The following is a 14790-nucleotide window of genomic DNA, read 5'->3' as shown; positions in this document are numbered from 1 at the left end:
GCGCACCCCGGCTCCCCTGGGGACCCCCGCGCTCTCCTTTCCGGACCCCTGGGGCGAGGGGACCCCGAGTCCCCCAAGACCCAGTGCAGGGGCCGCCGCGATCCCGGACCCCCCGATCGTCCCCGGCGCCCGCCCCGGCCGCTTTACCGTGCCTGGAAGCCGCCGCCGCCGCCCGTTGCCCGCCCGGGCTCCCGGAGCCTCCAGAGGTCCTCCCCGCGGCCCCGGCGCCAGCGCGCGGAGCCCGGATCCTGGTGCGCGCGGAGCCCGCGACCCGAGTGCGGCGGAGGCCGGGCGGCCTGAGCCTTTCAAGCCCGGGGAGAAGAGCGGAGCCGAGCGGGGGGCGGACCCGGCCCGCCCCGGCCCGCCCCGGCCTGGACCCGGGACAGAGGCCCGGCCCGCCGGCCTTGGCTCCAGCTTCGCGCCAGCTCCACCCAGGACACGCCCCCAACCCTGGCCACGGCTCTACCCGCGCCTTGCCCCGCCCCCTGAGCTGAGAGTTTATATACTCTGTCCTCAAGCCACGCCCCCTACTTGTGGCCACGCCCCGAGTCCTGGCCTTGGCTCCGCCCTCGAATCAATTTCAATCAATTTCACCTCCTACTTCTCACCAGCCGGCCCCGGCCACGCCCCTTAGCTCTGACCACGCCTCTGTCTCTACCCCTGACTCCGCCCCCTAAGCAGAGACTTTATACACCCTGTCGTAAAACCACGCCCCTTAGCCAAGCCACACCCCTAGTCCTGGCCTTGGCTCCGCCCCCGAATCAATTTCACCTCCTCCTCCTCCTGCCAAGCCCCGACGCAAGACCACGCCCACCACGCCTCCAGTTTAGACCACGCCCCTGCGGCTCCGGCCACGCCCCCGAGTTCAGGCCACGCCCCCACCCGGCCCGGCCCGGCCCTGGCTCTGGCTCCGCCCCTGAGTCTTCCTTCGCCTCCGTCTCCACCTCCCGGCCCCCCGGGGTTCCGGTTTACAGCAGGCTCAGACCACACCCCTTATCCAGGCCACGCCCCTCAGGCCACGCCCCCGTTGGCGCCACGCTCCCAGCTCCGGTCTTGAAAAGTCGCAGTTAACGGTTTGGGCCCGGCTAGGCTGAGTTTGCCACCCCAGGGAGGTTGGGACTGGGGCGGAGGCGGGTGGGCTTCCTGATGCTTTCACACATTTGGGGGCGGGCGGTGGAGTTTTCCATAAGGCCTTGCTTTGCCCAGGGTGGAACAGACACACGCACGATCCCCTTCTGGAGGTTTGCAGCATGGCCTGGTCCATCCTGGACCCCCCAAAACTTCTCCAAATTGTTCAGAAGATGACTTTTTGTTGTTGCTGTTGTGACTCTGCACTACTCAGGGATCACTCCTGGTGGTGTTTAGGGGTCTGGGGGTGCCTGGGATTGAACCCAGGTTGGTCATGTGCAAGGCACATTTGGGTCCCCAGAGGACTTTTCCTATCTCTGCCCCCCCCCAAAAAAAAGAGTTGCTTTGTTTCACCCCCCCAGCCCACCCCAGCTGGAAAGATTCTGGAAAGACTGGTTTTTTTGTTTGTTTGGTTGGTTGGTTTTTGGTTTTTGGTGTTTGGGCTACACCCGGCGGTGCTCAGGGTTTACTCCTGGCTGTCTGCTCAGAAATAGCTCCTGGCAGGCACGGGGGACCCTATGGGACACCGGGATTCGAACCAACCACCTTTGGTCCTGGATCGGCTGCTTGCAAGGCAAACACCGCTGCGCTATCTCTCCGGGCCCGGAAAGACTGTTTTAAGAGGAAATTCTGCTGAAAATCCTTTGCCCTACCTCTTTGTGCAGAGCCCACCAAAACCCCCTAAATCCTGGGGTTCCCTCCTTGGTGTTTCAGCATCACAGAGAGCGAGGAGGGCTACTGCTAGGATTGGAAGGAGGAAGGGGACAGTGGGGGCAGCTGGAGACTTCCACGACAATACTTCCCACCTGAGTCCTGGATGGTACCCCCCCCCCCCAAATCACTCTCACCTTCGTTTCACCCCTCGAGATCTGTGCCATTTAGTCCCTTCTCAGATCTGACCTGGGGGGGGGGGGTGACACCGAAACCACCAGCCAGCAAATTAGCTGCTTCTTCTGATGACCCTGCACCTTGAACTTCTAGGGTATGGTTTGCTGCCCTCACCAACCGGATTCCAGGCTCTGTCTGCTCCGAGCCTACTTTGCTCACTGGAACGAAAGAGAAAGGGATTTAAAAACAGCCTTTGCCACTCCCAGCTGTGTGACCTGGGACCAGTTACTTCACCTTTCTGAGCTTCCTCATCTGTGGACACACTCAGCCCGTTTCCTGCACCTGAGGGTGGAGGCGAGCATTCCTCGGAGATAGGTTCATGGGACCAAGTTCAGGCCCTGTGGCCTGTTTTGTTGTTCTTCCTTTTCCCTTCCCTTCCCTTCCCTTCCCTTCTGTGCCTGGGCATGCACCAAGCTCTGGTTCTTGCACATGTTCATTGTGGTGCTCCCCCCAGGGGCTAACTACCCAGTTGTGGTGCTCAGACACTCAGCCAAAGTGCTCTCAGAGAGCTGTGCTCCTCTCCTGTGCTCCTTGAACTTATGCTTGATGGGGTCCTGCTCTGTAATCACAGCGCTACCATATATTCCAGGGTTCACAGATCTTCCAGCAGTGCTTATTGTGGCGCTCCCTTCTTTAGGTGTTCAAATACACCTGTGACTGTTGAAATTCCTGACAGGGCTCAAAGACATTAGAGGTGTTGAGACAAAGAACACAGTCTCTAAACTTGGGCTGTGCTGTCACTCTTGGGTATTGAACCCACGACCTTTTACTTATGGGAATGTACTCTAAACATGCGACTATCCCACCCAGGACATTGTGTTCAAAGAAAATCAGAATGTTTGAAGAATTTTAAGGGTGGATAGTAAGGGCCAGAGAGATGGCATGGAGGTTGGGCATTTGCCTTGCATGCAGAAGGAAGGTAGTTTGAATTCCGGCATCCATATAGTCCCCCAAACCTGCCAGGAGCGATTTCTGAGCGTAGAGCCAGGAGGAACCCCTGAGCGCTTCCAGGTGTGATCCAAAAAGCAAACAAAAAAAAAAAAAAAAAGGAGGGGGTTTAGTGATAGCACAATGGTAGGGCATTTGCCTTGCACGCAGCAGACCTAGAACCAATCTAGGTTTGATTCCTGGCATCCCACATGGTCCCCTGAGCCTGCCAGGGCCAATTTCTGAGGGTAGAGCCAGGAGGAACCACTGAGCACTTCTGGGTGTGACCCAAAAGCAAACCCAAAAAATAAAATAATAATAAAGAAAGAAAGAAAGAAAATGAGGAATTTCAAGATAAAAAACATCTTTATGATTTTAGTATCAAGAGCAGACCCAGAGGTCTGTGAAAAGAGTCACAGTCCAATTGTGGCAAGTTCTATCCGTGCAGAAGCATTTGGATAACATCTGTGCTCCGTTGGCATTCCCGAAGCTAAGTTTGATTTTGATATAAACAGGTCTTGATATAAACTCACAGCGAGCACATCAGTTCATCCTGGGATTGGAGTTGCCTGGTGACTGTCCAGGTTTCTTTTTTGTTGTTGTTCTTGTTTTGGGGCTACATCTGTTGACACTCAGGGGTTACTCCTGGCTATGTGCTCAGAAATCGCCTCTGGCTTGGGGGAACCATATGGGATGCCGGGGAATCAAACCGCGGTCCGTCCTAGGCTAGTGCGCTCAAGGCAGACGCCTTACGCCCTGCGCCACCTCTCCAACCCCTGGCCAGGTTTCTTACAGGGACACGCGTGAGTCGGCAGTGCCACCTGCTGTCAATATCTGGAAGTGCAGTGTGGTTCTGGCTAACCCTGATGCAAAAAAGTTCTTTGAAAGCATATCACTGAAATGAAGTGGAAAGCCATTGCCAGTGCATCTTAACTTGTCAACGGATGTGTCCAGAAGACTTTGAGACATCGTCAGTCTCCCAGAAAGCTTCGTTACAATAATAAAAGTGGGACTGATGGGCCGGAGCTGTGGACAGCAATAGGACGTTTACCTTGGCTAACCTAGGACAGACCGTGGTTCAATCCCCTAGCATCCCTTATGGTCCCCCAGGCCAGGAGCAATTTCTTTTTTTTTTTTTTTTTTTTTTTTTTTTGTTTTTTGGCCACACCCATTTGACGCTCAGGGGTTACTCCTGGCTATGCGCTCAGAAGTCGCTCCTGGCTTGGGGGACCATATGGGATGCCGGGGGATCGAACCTCGGTCCGTCCTAGGCTAGCGCAGGCAAGGCAGGCACCTTACCTCTAGCGCCACCGCCCGGCCCCGCCAGGAGCAATTTCTGAGCCCACAGCCAGGAGTAACCCCTGAGCATCACCGGGTGTGGCCCTAAATCAAAAATAAATAAATAAATATGGGACTGAGAAGCCACTCGGTGGTAAAACTCAGACCTTCCTTATGCAAGGATCTGGGTTTGATCATCAGTGCCAGAAAAATCAAACATTCAGAACCGGAGTGATAGCACAGTGGGAGGGTGTTTGCCTTGAACCCAACCTGGGTTCAATCCCTGACATCTCATGAGGTCCCCCAAACATCAGCAAGAGTGATTCCTGAGTGCAGAGCCAGGAGTAACTGCTGAGCACTTCCAGGTGTGTCCCCGAATTGAAAAACAATGAAAAAATAGGGGCCAGAGTAATATAATACAGCAGATAAGGTGCCTGCTTGCACACAATTGATACAGGTTTGATCCCTGACATTCTACACGGCCCCAAGAGCACCACCAGGAGTAATTCCTGACTGCAGAGCCAAAAATAACTCCTGAACTTACTGGATATGACCAAAAAGAAACCCATAAATAAATAATAAATATTCATGTCAATAATAATAATAATAATGATAAAAGTGAAGTTCCCCCTCAGATTTATCCATTTGACTCTTTAGAACTTATTTTTTATTAAATATTGACAAATTGAAGAAATATTGAACAATTATCTTCATCCTGGCAAATAATACTGAAGCCCCTCTCCCCTTATTGTTTCAGTTATACAAAGTCTTCCATGACCCCAAGTTTTTTTTTTTGGCCACACCCGGTGGCATTCAGGGGTTACTCTGACTCCTCTGCACTCAGAAATCGCTCCTGGCGGGCACAGGGAACCATACGGGATGCCGGGGATCGAACCCACGTCCATCCTGGGTCAGCCACATGCAAGACAAACGCCCTACCACTGTGCTACCACTCCGGCCTCAAATATTCTTTTTGTTTTGTTTTGTTTTTTTGTTTTTTTTTTTTGTTTTTGTTTTTGGTTTTTGGGCCACACCCAGCGGTGCTCAGGGGTTACTCCTGGCTGTCTGCTCAGAAATAGCTCCTGGCCGGCATGGGGGACCATATGGGACACCGGGATTCGAACCAACCACCTTTGGTCCTGGATCGGCTGCTTGCAAGGCAAACGCTGCTGTGCTATCTCTCCGGGCCCTCAAATATTCTTATATTAAATTTTTTTTTTGTGGTGCCAGGAACCAAGCCAGATTCTCATCTGAGCCACGCCTGCTCTCTGCAGCCTGAGTCCCCAGCCCCTAGTACCATCAGATACATTGAACGAGATAGAAAGTTGTACATTCCCTTAACGTTGATCGCACTTTATTGCTGTAAGCATTCCACTTTAATCGCTCATTATTGTTATTAACATCTTACCATGCCCGAGTCATAAATTCCACCTCAGCCTAAGTCTGAGTATCCAGAAACCCATAGAATCTCTGTTGAGATCAGACTTCTGGAGGTTTCAGGCAGCCATGATAAAGAGGGGACATAATCACACACCCAATGGATCTGATGTCCAACCTGGAGACTGTCCATGGCAGCAGGAAGGAGGGAGAAGATGACAGGGTGAGATCAATAAGAGAGCTACAAATACCCACAATATATCTCAGGCTGGAGAGATAGCACAACAGTAGGGCATTTGTTTACCTTGTGTGCAGATGGATGGTGGTTCGAATCCCAGCATCCCATATGGTTCCCCCAAGCCTGCCAGGAGCAATTTCTGAGACTGGGCACAGCTGGGTATGAACCCCAAAACAAGCAAAAAACAACAACAACAACAACAACAAAAACAAATCTCTGTGGTCTGTTTCCTTGAGACTGAAGAAGAAAGAAGATTCTTTCTTTTGCGGGGGGGTTGGGTCACACCTGGCAGCGCTCAGGGGTTCCTCCTGGCTCTATGCTCAGAAATCACTCCTGGCAGGGTTGGGGAACCATATGAGATGCCAGGATTTGAAACACCGATCTTCTGCATGCAAGGCAAATGCCTTACCTCCATGCTATCTCTCCAGCCCTCAGAAAGAAGATTCTGGAAAGATTCCCCCTCTCTGTCCCACATGACGAATCAGAAAGCCCCCATGAGATACTCACTTCTTCTTTCCGACTTCCCCACACACACACACCTCAGGGCTTCCTAGGTCAGGAGACCCTTCGAATTTGTGCACAAGCATCCCTCTGACTTTTCTGCTCCATTTGAGACTTGCACCCCATGGGACATGTGGCTTCTCTCAGCCTTTAGCATTTGAGGGATCAAGTCCTGGACCTGTCTCTGTGCTGGGGGCAGGTGTGTCCAGCTTGGCGCATCCCCACAAGGCACCCATTAGAGGGTAGTTTGGTTTTGATGAGGTGGCACTCTAAGGCCTCTGTCTCTGAAGTCACCCCACTCTGCATGTCCCTAGATTGACTTCAAGCTCTCAGGAAGGGGTCCACGGCAGCCCAGGACTCTGTTCCGGCCACTGCAGGCTGGCTTGTGTGAGACCCACTCTGTTCTGGACTCACTCCCTCCCCTAGGTCCTGGGAATGAATGCCTGGCTGAGTTTAGGGGGATCTGGAGGTCTGTCTATTAAGCCAGAACTAGCCATTAAAACACTAACGAGGGGCCTGGAGAGCAGGGAGGGCACTTTTCTTGTACGAAGCCAGCTGGGTTCAGTTCCTAGCATCCCATATGGTGTCCCTAGCACCACTTCAAGTATTCCTGAAGGCAGAGCCAAGAGAGAGCCAGGAGTTAGAACTGGATGTGGTCCCCCCAAAAATAACAAGAAAAACAAAAACCTCATCAGCTCAAAAAAAGGTGCTTCAAATTGTCAAAAGGGGACTCTAGACCTTACTTGGCAGCCCGTGGCTAGCCTCCTGGGGACAGGGAAGTGGAGCTTTTCTGTCTGTTGTCTGTCTCTGTCTCTTTCTCTCTATCTGTCTGACTTTCTCTCTCTCTCTCTCTCTCTCTCTCTCTCTCTCTCTCTCTTTCTCTCTCTCTCTCTTTTGCTGGCTTGCTTGCTCGCTCTCTCGCTGTGGAGGCTCTGAACAAGCCACCACACACACAGCCTGGAGAGGCCCATGAAACAGAATCTGTCCTGAGGAAGCCCCCCACCTGACTAATCCTCCTCCTCAGGCTCCCTGGGCCCTCTCCCTGCTCCCCCAGGCTCTCCCAGAAGCTGACCAGCGAACCCGATGGAAGGAGGAGCCAGGTGACTTGCTATTTAAAGATAAAAAGCCATGTCAGGGCTTTGGGGAGCCAGCAAGGAAGCTCTTTCTCAGGGTCCCTGGCTGTGCTGGACAGACAGACAGGTGGACAGACACTGATATCTGGTCTAAAGTGGCATCTGCTTCTCCCACCCACACTTCATCAGTGGGTTTGCCTCTGCGCCAGTAGAAACTTTCAGGAAATGGGTTGAACCCCAGCAAGGGCCCAGAGAGCCTTTGACTCCCCCGGGAGTTTAGGGCTCTGTGGCTGGGGGATGCAGAGCCTGCAGTGTGGACACTTAGATTCAAAGTGATGCTGGAGAAGTGGGGGAAGTGGTAGGTGAGAGGATGGATGGATGGGTGAATGGAAGGTGGATGGGTAGATGGGTGACAAATGGGGTAGGAAGGTGGATGGATGGATGGATGGATGAATGGATGGATGGAAGGTGGATGAATGAATGGGCTGGTGGGTTGATGACTGGAGGGGTGGATGGACAAATGGATGGGTGGGTGGGTGGAAAGAAGATGGATGGGTACTTGGATGAGTAGATAGGTGGATGAATGGATAGATGGATGGATGAGTGTTTAGATGGAAGGGTGAGTGGATGGATGAAAGAATGAGTAGATGGATGAGTGGAAGGTGATTGGATGGGTAAATAGAAGGTGGGTAGATGGATAAATGGATGGGTGGAAGGGCACATAGGTTGATGAATGGAGGAACAGACGGATGAATGGATGGGTGAGTAGAAGGTGGATGGGTACTTAGATTGGTAAGTAGGTGGAAGAATGGAAGGATAGATGGATGGGTTGATGGGTGAGTGAGTGGGTAAGTGGATGGATGGGTAGGTGGATGGATGGGTGGGTGGAAAATAGATGGGTACTTAGAGGGGTAGGTAGGTGGACGAATGGATGGATGGATGGGTTGGTGGGTGAGTGGGTGGGTAAGTGGGTAGATGGATGGGTGGGTGGCTGGATGAATGGGTTGGTGGGTGGGTGGGTGGATGGATGGGTAAGTGAGTGGAAGGGTGAGTGAGTGGACTAATGAGAAAGTGAGTAGATGGATGAATGAAAGGGTGAGTGGATGGGTAGATAGAAGGTGGGTAGATGAATGGACGATGGGTAGGTAGGTATAAGGTGAACCTAGGTAAAAGCCTAAACAAAGGTGTTCCCCCAATTTTTGCTTCCCAGTAACCTCTTCGTTTGACATGTAAAAGTTCACTGCATAGTTATTTTTGTATCTGACTTGACCTCCCTCCCACCCCCGGGGATTGGGAGTTGGTTTGAATAAAGAAAGGAGTGCTGGCTTTGAGCTTGGCAGAGAGAAGCCATGAGACAAAAAAGCAGACTAACTCCAATGAATCTTTAACTCACTGGTTTGGTACCAGTGAAGCCGCTACCCTGCTTCATCAGACCCATCCGCCTAAGGAGTTAGAAACATGGTGCCTGGGATGATCTCACCACTCGTGGATATTTTTATTTTGCAAGTAGGTGGATGGACGGATGAACAGGTGGGTTGATGAATGGAAGGATGGATGCGTGGATGTGTGGGACAGTGGATGGATGATTGGGTAGGTGGATGAAAGAATGAAAGGTGGGTGAATGTATAGATGAATGGGCAGGTGGGCAGAGGAGTGGATGGGGTGGATGAGTGAGTGGATGGTCTTAGAATTCATTAAACACAAAGAGAAATGTCAGCAGCCATTGAGGATCATCGCGAGACCCTCACGGTCCTGTTGGCTCTGAGCCACGTCTCACTACCTGTTCCTTCCCCAGGGCTCCCAAAGGCTGGTAAACATGGGAGCAAATGGTCCCAGAAACAGCCTGTAAACACCAGCCCAGCTTTCAATTTTGGGGGGCTGACTCGCTCCTGAATGAAACTTAGAAAGAGAAAGACTTTGGGGTGACTTCAACCTTCTCCAGAGCATCCACTGACAAAGGTGGAATGGCCATTTCTTTTTTTCTCTTTTTTTTTTTTTTTGTTTTTGTTTTTTTGGGCCACACCCAGCGGTGCTCAGTGGTTACTCTTGGCTGTCTGCTCAGAAATAGCTCCTGGCAGGCACGGGGGACCATATGGGACACCAGGATTCGAACCAACCACCTTTGGTCCTGGATCGGCTGCTTGCAAGGCAAACACCTCTGTGCTATCTCTCTGGGCCCGGAATGGCCATTTCTGCCGATGAGGTTTTGGTTTGATTTTTGCTTGTTTTGTGGAAACACAGGCTGTGTTCAGGGCTTACTCCTGTATCTGCTCACAGTGGACTGACTATGTGGGTTGTTTGTGTGCTTGTGTTGTGTGCAGGGCAAGGGCCCTCCCTGCTGTTTTCTTTTTCTTTTTTTTTTTTGTTTTTGTTTTTGGGCCACACCTGGCGGTGCTCAGGGGTTACTCCTGGCTGTCTGCTCAGAAATAGCTCCTGGCAGGCACGGGGGACCATATGGGACACCGGGATTCGAACCAACCACCTTTGGTCCTGGATAGGGTGCTTGCAAGGCAAACACCCCTGTGCTATCTCTCCGGGCCCTGCTGTTTTCTTGATCCACTTAGCTGGTCCTTGCTTTCGACAGCCAGCAGGTATGAAGAAAGCATCAGAAACTCTCAAGGACATGCATATTTACATACATACACACACACACACACACACACACACACACACACACACATTCTCACATATGCACTCACAAATGCATACTTTGGGCTTAGGCCCTCATCTTATACATGCTTTAGGCCAGTGGTCGGCAACCTGCGGCTCGTGAGTGAGCCACATGTGGCTCTTTCCACTTTTGAATGCGGCTCTTCTGTGTGCCGGGAGACGGCTCCAGGAGTCAGGACTCCGCTCCTAGCCTCTGTCAGTGCGCGCCCTGTGTGGCTCTCAAAATAAATTTCAATCGTGGTTTTGGCGAGATTTGGCTCAGTTGAAAAAAAAGGTTGCCGACCACTGCAGTCTAGGCCATCAGCTCTTACACACACACACACACACACACACACACACACACACACACACACACACACAGACTCTCTCTCTTTTTTTTTTTTTTTTGGTTGTTTGGGCCACACCCGTTTGATGCTCAGGGGTTACTCCTGGCTAAGTGCTCAGAAATTGCCCCTGGCTTGGGAGGACCATGTGGGATGCCGGAGGATCGAACCTCGGTCCTTCCTTGGCTAGCACTTGCAAGGCAGACACCTTACCTCTAGCGCCACCTCGCCGGCCCCACACTCTCTCACTTTTGGTGATGTATTTAAGATAATTAGTCGATGTAGATTTTTGTTTGTTTTGTTTTTGAATCACACCTGGTGGCACTCAGGGGTTACTCCTGGCTGTGCACTCAGAAATTTCTCCTGGTAGACACGGGGGACCATGTGGGATGCTGGGATCCTCCTGGATCGGCTGCCTACAAGGCAAATGCCCTACTGCTGTGCTATCACTCTGGCCCTAGTCAACATAGCTTTAAAGAGTGATGACAGCCCCCCTGTAATGGCAGTTGGACCTGGACACGCCTCCTAGACATGTCCCCTGCAATATAAAAAGAAAAGGTCTATTTTAGGGGGGCAGGCGGAGCTCAGAGTTAAGACTGAAGCAGAGCCTGCTGCTCCTCAGGAGCCCAGAGATAAAGCACTGGCAAGAGGCTGCCTGCTCGATATCTATCCCTTATTCTCTAACACAGATCTATGGGCCTCTTCTGCCTTCTCTATCTCTGACCACTCAGGCAGCACTAGTGGGCAACTTACCCCACCATGCAGCCAGGCCCTGCCTGCCCTGGCAACTTGGCAGTTTACTGTAGTAAAACTTGCACATAACTGCAGTCATTTGCTCATGTTCTCTCTCTCTCTCTCTCTCTCTCTCTCTCTCTCTCTCTCTCTCTCTCTCTCTCTCTCTCTCTCTCTCTCTCTCTCTCTCTCTCCCTCCCCTTGGTCCCCTGGAGCTGGCACACTGGGACCCCTGCTCTGGGCAGACACACTGCTCTGGCTGGCACAGCTTATGACCAGCAAATGTCACCCCCATAACTCAGCCAGGGCTGTGGAAATTTGGGGGACATGTCTCCCCACACTGAGTGGACACCTGTAACCTCAGGGCCTGAGCCCCACAAACTTTCGGGCAGAAGAACTGTGAGATGCAAGGCTCCAAAGATCCCGGGCCCTGCCATGGACCTACCCCCAAAAGAAAGGGGCATCCTGGCAAAAGTGACTTTTTTAGTTTTGGTTTTGGGTCACACCTGGCAATGATCAGGGGTTATTCCTGGCTCTGTGCTCAGGAATTGCTCCTGGCAGGCTCAGGGGACCATATGGGATGTTGGGATTCAAACCACTGTCCTTCTGCATGCAAGGCAAACGCTCTACTTCCATGCTATCTCTCTGGCCCAGCAAAAGTGACTTTATTGTTTGAAATAAAAGGGCACCAGTAGCCCTGAGCTTGCCAGTGACTCCACAACACAGGGCAGTTTCTCTGCACCAAGGCCCTCCCCCGTCTTAGCAGAGGTGGCTTTGAGGGACGAGATCCCCCATGAGGGAAAAAGGGAGTGCCAGTTTCTGTCCCCTTTAGCTTGAGAGCACAGCCCCCAGTATCTGCTCTCTCCCCAGGATGGGCCAGGGGCCACACACTCGCCCCTGCCTGACAGTGCCCCCGACCCCTTAATCGACCTGGGGGGGGCCACTAACAAATCCATACCTGCTAGTCATGCCCGTGCCCTCCTGCCAACTCCAGCACATCTGGGGGTTGGCAGGGGCTGCAGGAGTCAGTGTTGGGGAGCACCTACTCCCCGCAGACAGGGCCCTGGATTGAGGGGTCTATACCTCATTGGGCCCCACTGTGAAGATGCAGGCAGCTGGGAAGAGGCAATCAGTTGGGGGATGGACACTGTGCGCGAGGGGACATACTGGGCTGACAAGTCCCTCTGACCATCGAACAAGCCCTCTGTACAGAGGCACCGTGTCCGGAGGGGCTAGGGCGTCCAGCCTCTGGTTCTCAGGGTCCTGACCTGGGGAGGCCACCTCAGGGCCTAGTCCAGCGATGCCATGTGGTTCATATATACATGTACATGTTTGCATTCATGTCATACACAAACCTATGTGTATCGACATGTCTGTGTTCATTTTCACACGAATGACATGGACATGTACATTCTGTGTTCAAATGTATACATGCATGCCCTGTGTGTTACATCCTTGTGTCCATACATACACATACATGCCAGTACACACACATCTCGTGTTTGCATGTCCATGTGTTCGTATGTATGCATGCATTACAAATGCACAGCCATGTCTCCATGTCCACTGTAACATACATGTTGCACATGAGTGTCTTTGCCTGGAGGGCAGCACATACCACTGGAAACCAGAGGCAGAAGCAAACAGCCCAGGTAAGGACAGGCCCCGCTGGCTGGGTGCAGAGGCCACTTGTCCTGAGAGGGAAAAGGACATTTGAGTCCCCAGAGGAGAATGGAGGCAGCTAGCTGCCTTCGAAGCTGTCCGAGAGCGTCTTCCCTGCTCTGGGTGGATGGCCCAGGACAGAGCGAGGCTAGGCAGAGGGGGCGGGGAGGGCTCCCTGGCCAAGATGGTCACCACAGGGCCATCCTAGTGCTGCAGAAATCATGGGTGGATTGAAGGGGGGAGAAAGTGGCTCCCTGGGCTAGTCAGAGCCCTGACTGCTAGACTCAGGGGCCCCTTGTGCTGGTGATGTGTCTCATGCTCTGGCTCTCGGGGGACGGGTGGCCCAGCACCAGGGGCTCCCCAGGAGGGAGGCACATGACTGGGGAGCACTGGCTGAGTGGGACGATGGCCCTGAGAGGAGCCTGGAATGTGGCCAAGAGAACAGAGGCAGCCCTGGCACCCGCCCGCTCTGCATTTAGGTGCACTTGAGGCCTGGCTCCTGAGCACAGAACATTCCAGGCCAGGCCAGGCCGGGCCACGGTGACTCACTCCTGTTCAAAACAGACCTCAGGAGCCTCTGCACCTCTGCATGTCCTGTCCTGGCCAGAGGCTCAGCATTCCTCTTTGGCATTGAATAAAAACTTTTAAAAAAACTTTAAAAAGAGCTTCCTAAAAAATAAAATTGGGGTAGTGGTGCTCAGGGGCACGGGCCCAGGGCAACCACGGCTGGTATTGCATTGGGGGTACAGAGTCCTGCCCTCACCCACCCACCCCTGGGTCAACCCCAAGAGCCAGCAGGGATGCTGCAAGGGCGCCCCCATCTGGCCACATGTGCTATCACATCCACCGGCTGCAAATGGACTCAGGTGGGTTACATCCACAGGGAAGGCCAGAGGGGCCGTCTGGGGTCTGTGCTGGAGGCCCAGGTGGGCGCCGGACTCTCCACACCGGCTTGCAGCTCACAGAGGAGCAGGCAAGCAAAAGCCACCACTGAAAGGGGCCCCGACCACCCCACTCCTGAACTGTGGCAGAGAAAGCTGCTCGGACCTTGAGATCTCAGAAGTATTAAAAGAAATTAAGTGTCCTGAGAATTCTCATAGTTCAGTTTTTTTTGTTGTTTTTTTTCTCTTCCTCCAGAATTTCCGAGACTCCCAGGGAGGCTTCAGAAAGCCGGAGATGACTGGCCCAGAGTGTGAGCAGTGACCCAGCCTGTTCTGAGGGCCCCCCCCAAATCCTTAGGGAGAGGGACCCCCAACAGGGGGTGGAGGGAGTCGCCCTATCCCTGAGCAGGTGGTTGGCACGGAGCTATGGGGTCTAGCTTTGGCCGCTAGACGAGAGCATCACCTGGTGTCCCAGAAGGCACAAATGTCACCCATCTTTCAGGTTGGACACTGGGGGAATTCCCCCCCCCCCCCCAGTTATGGAGTAGACTAGAGAGTGGCTGGGTGCCAGGCAAAATGGCAGCACTTTTCCCCACGAGAAACCTGCCATTTCCCCCAAATCCTGGGGGCCTTGGAACATGACTGAGTTGAAGGGACACAGTGGAGCGGGGAGGCAGGACCCCACTAATATCTGAGTTTGCACAGTTCCCAGAACTGGCTCTGCACAGCCGCCCACACCCCTTTCACCTCATGGCCATGCTCTCCTTTTCCCATAGGGTCCAGTTCAAGGATTGCCTCCCCCAGGCAGCCTGCCCTGATGAATGCTGGCCTCTCCCCTCATAAACACTGCACCCTCCCTCCCCTTTCTGGATCTTATTTGGCTGGCTTCTGTGACCGTCTTCTGCTGACTGGAACTTGAAGCTTCTCCAAGGCACAAGGAAGTAACTTCTCTCTTGTTTCTGTATCTTTCCACCGCTGGCTAGCCAGGGTGAGTCTCCCTGATTGAGTGCTCCCTGATTGGGAGCAGTTTCCTCCGGACCCTTGAGCCTAAGAGGGCTCAGTGTGGGGAGAGGGGCCAGAAAACAGTAAGGATGCACCATGGCAGGTGGGGG

The 14790-nt window shown here is 53.0% G+C and overlaps 1 protein-coding gene across 1 annotated transcript in view; it reads right to left on the bottom strand.

The window, feature by feature from the left end:
- SPSB1 (splA/ryanodine receptor domain and SOCS box containing 1) overlaps window positions 1-284 on the bottom strand; it is a 37780-nt gene extending 37496 nt beyond the window's left edge. Inside the window, exon 1 of the mRNA XM_049775387.1 lies at window positions 148-284. The gene's annotated coding sequence lies outside the window, so the exon portion shown is untranslated. The remainder of the gene's footprint in view (window positions 1-147) is intronic.
- Between the last annotated feature and the right edge of the window lie 14506 nt (window positions 285-14790).

This window comes from Suncus etruscus, chromosome 6, assembly GCF_024139225.1.
Source record: "Suncus etruscus isolate mSunEtr1 chromosome 6, mSunEtr1.pri.cur, whole genome shotgun sequence".
Taxonomy (NCBI): Eukaryota; Metazoa; Chordata; class Mammalia; order Eulipotyphla; family Soricidae; genus Suncus; species Suncus etruscus.
Note: the sequence above shows the minus strand (reverse complement) of the source record. Positions and strands in the feature narration are given on the sequence as shown.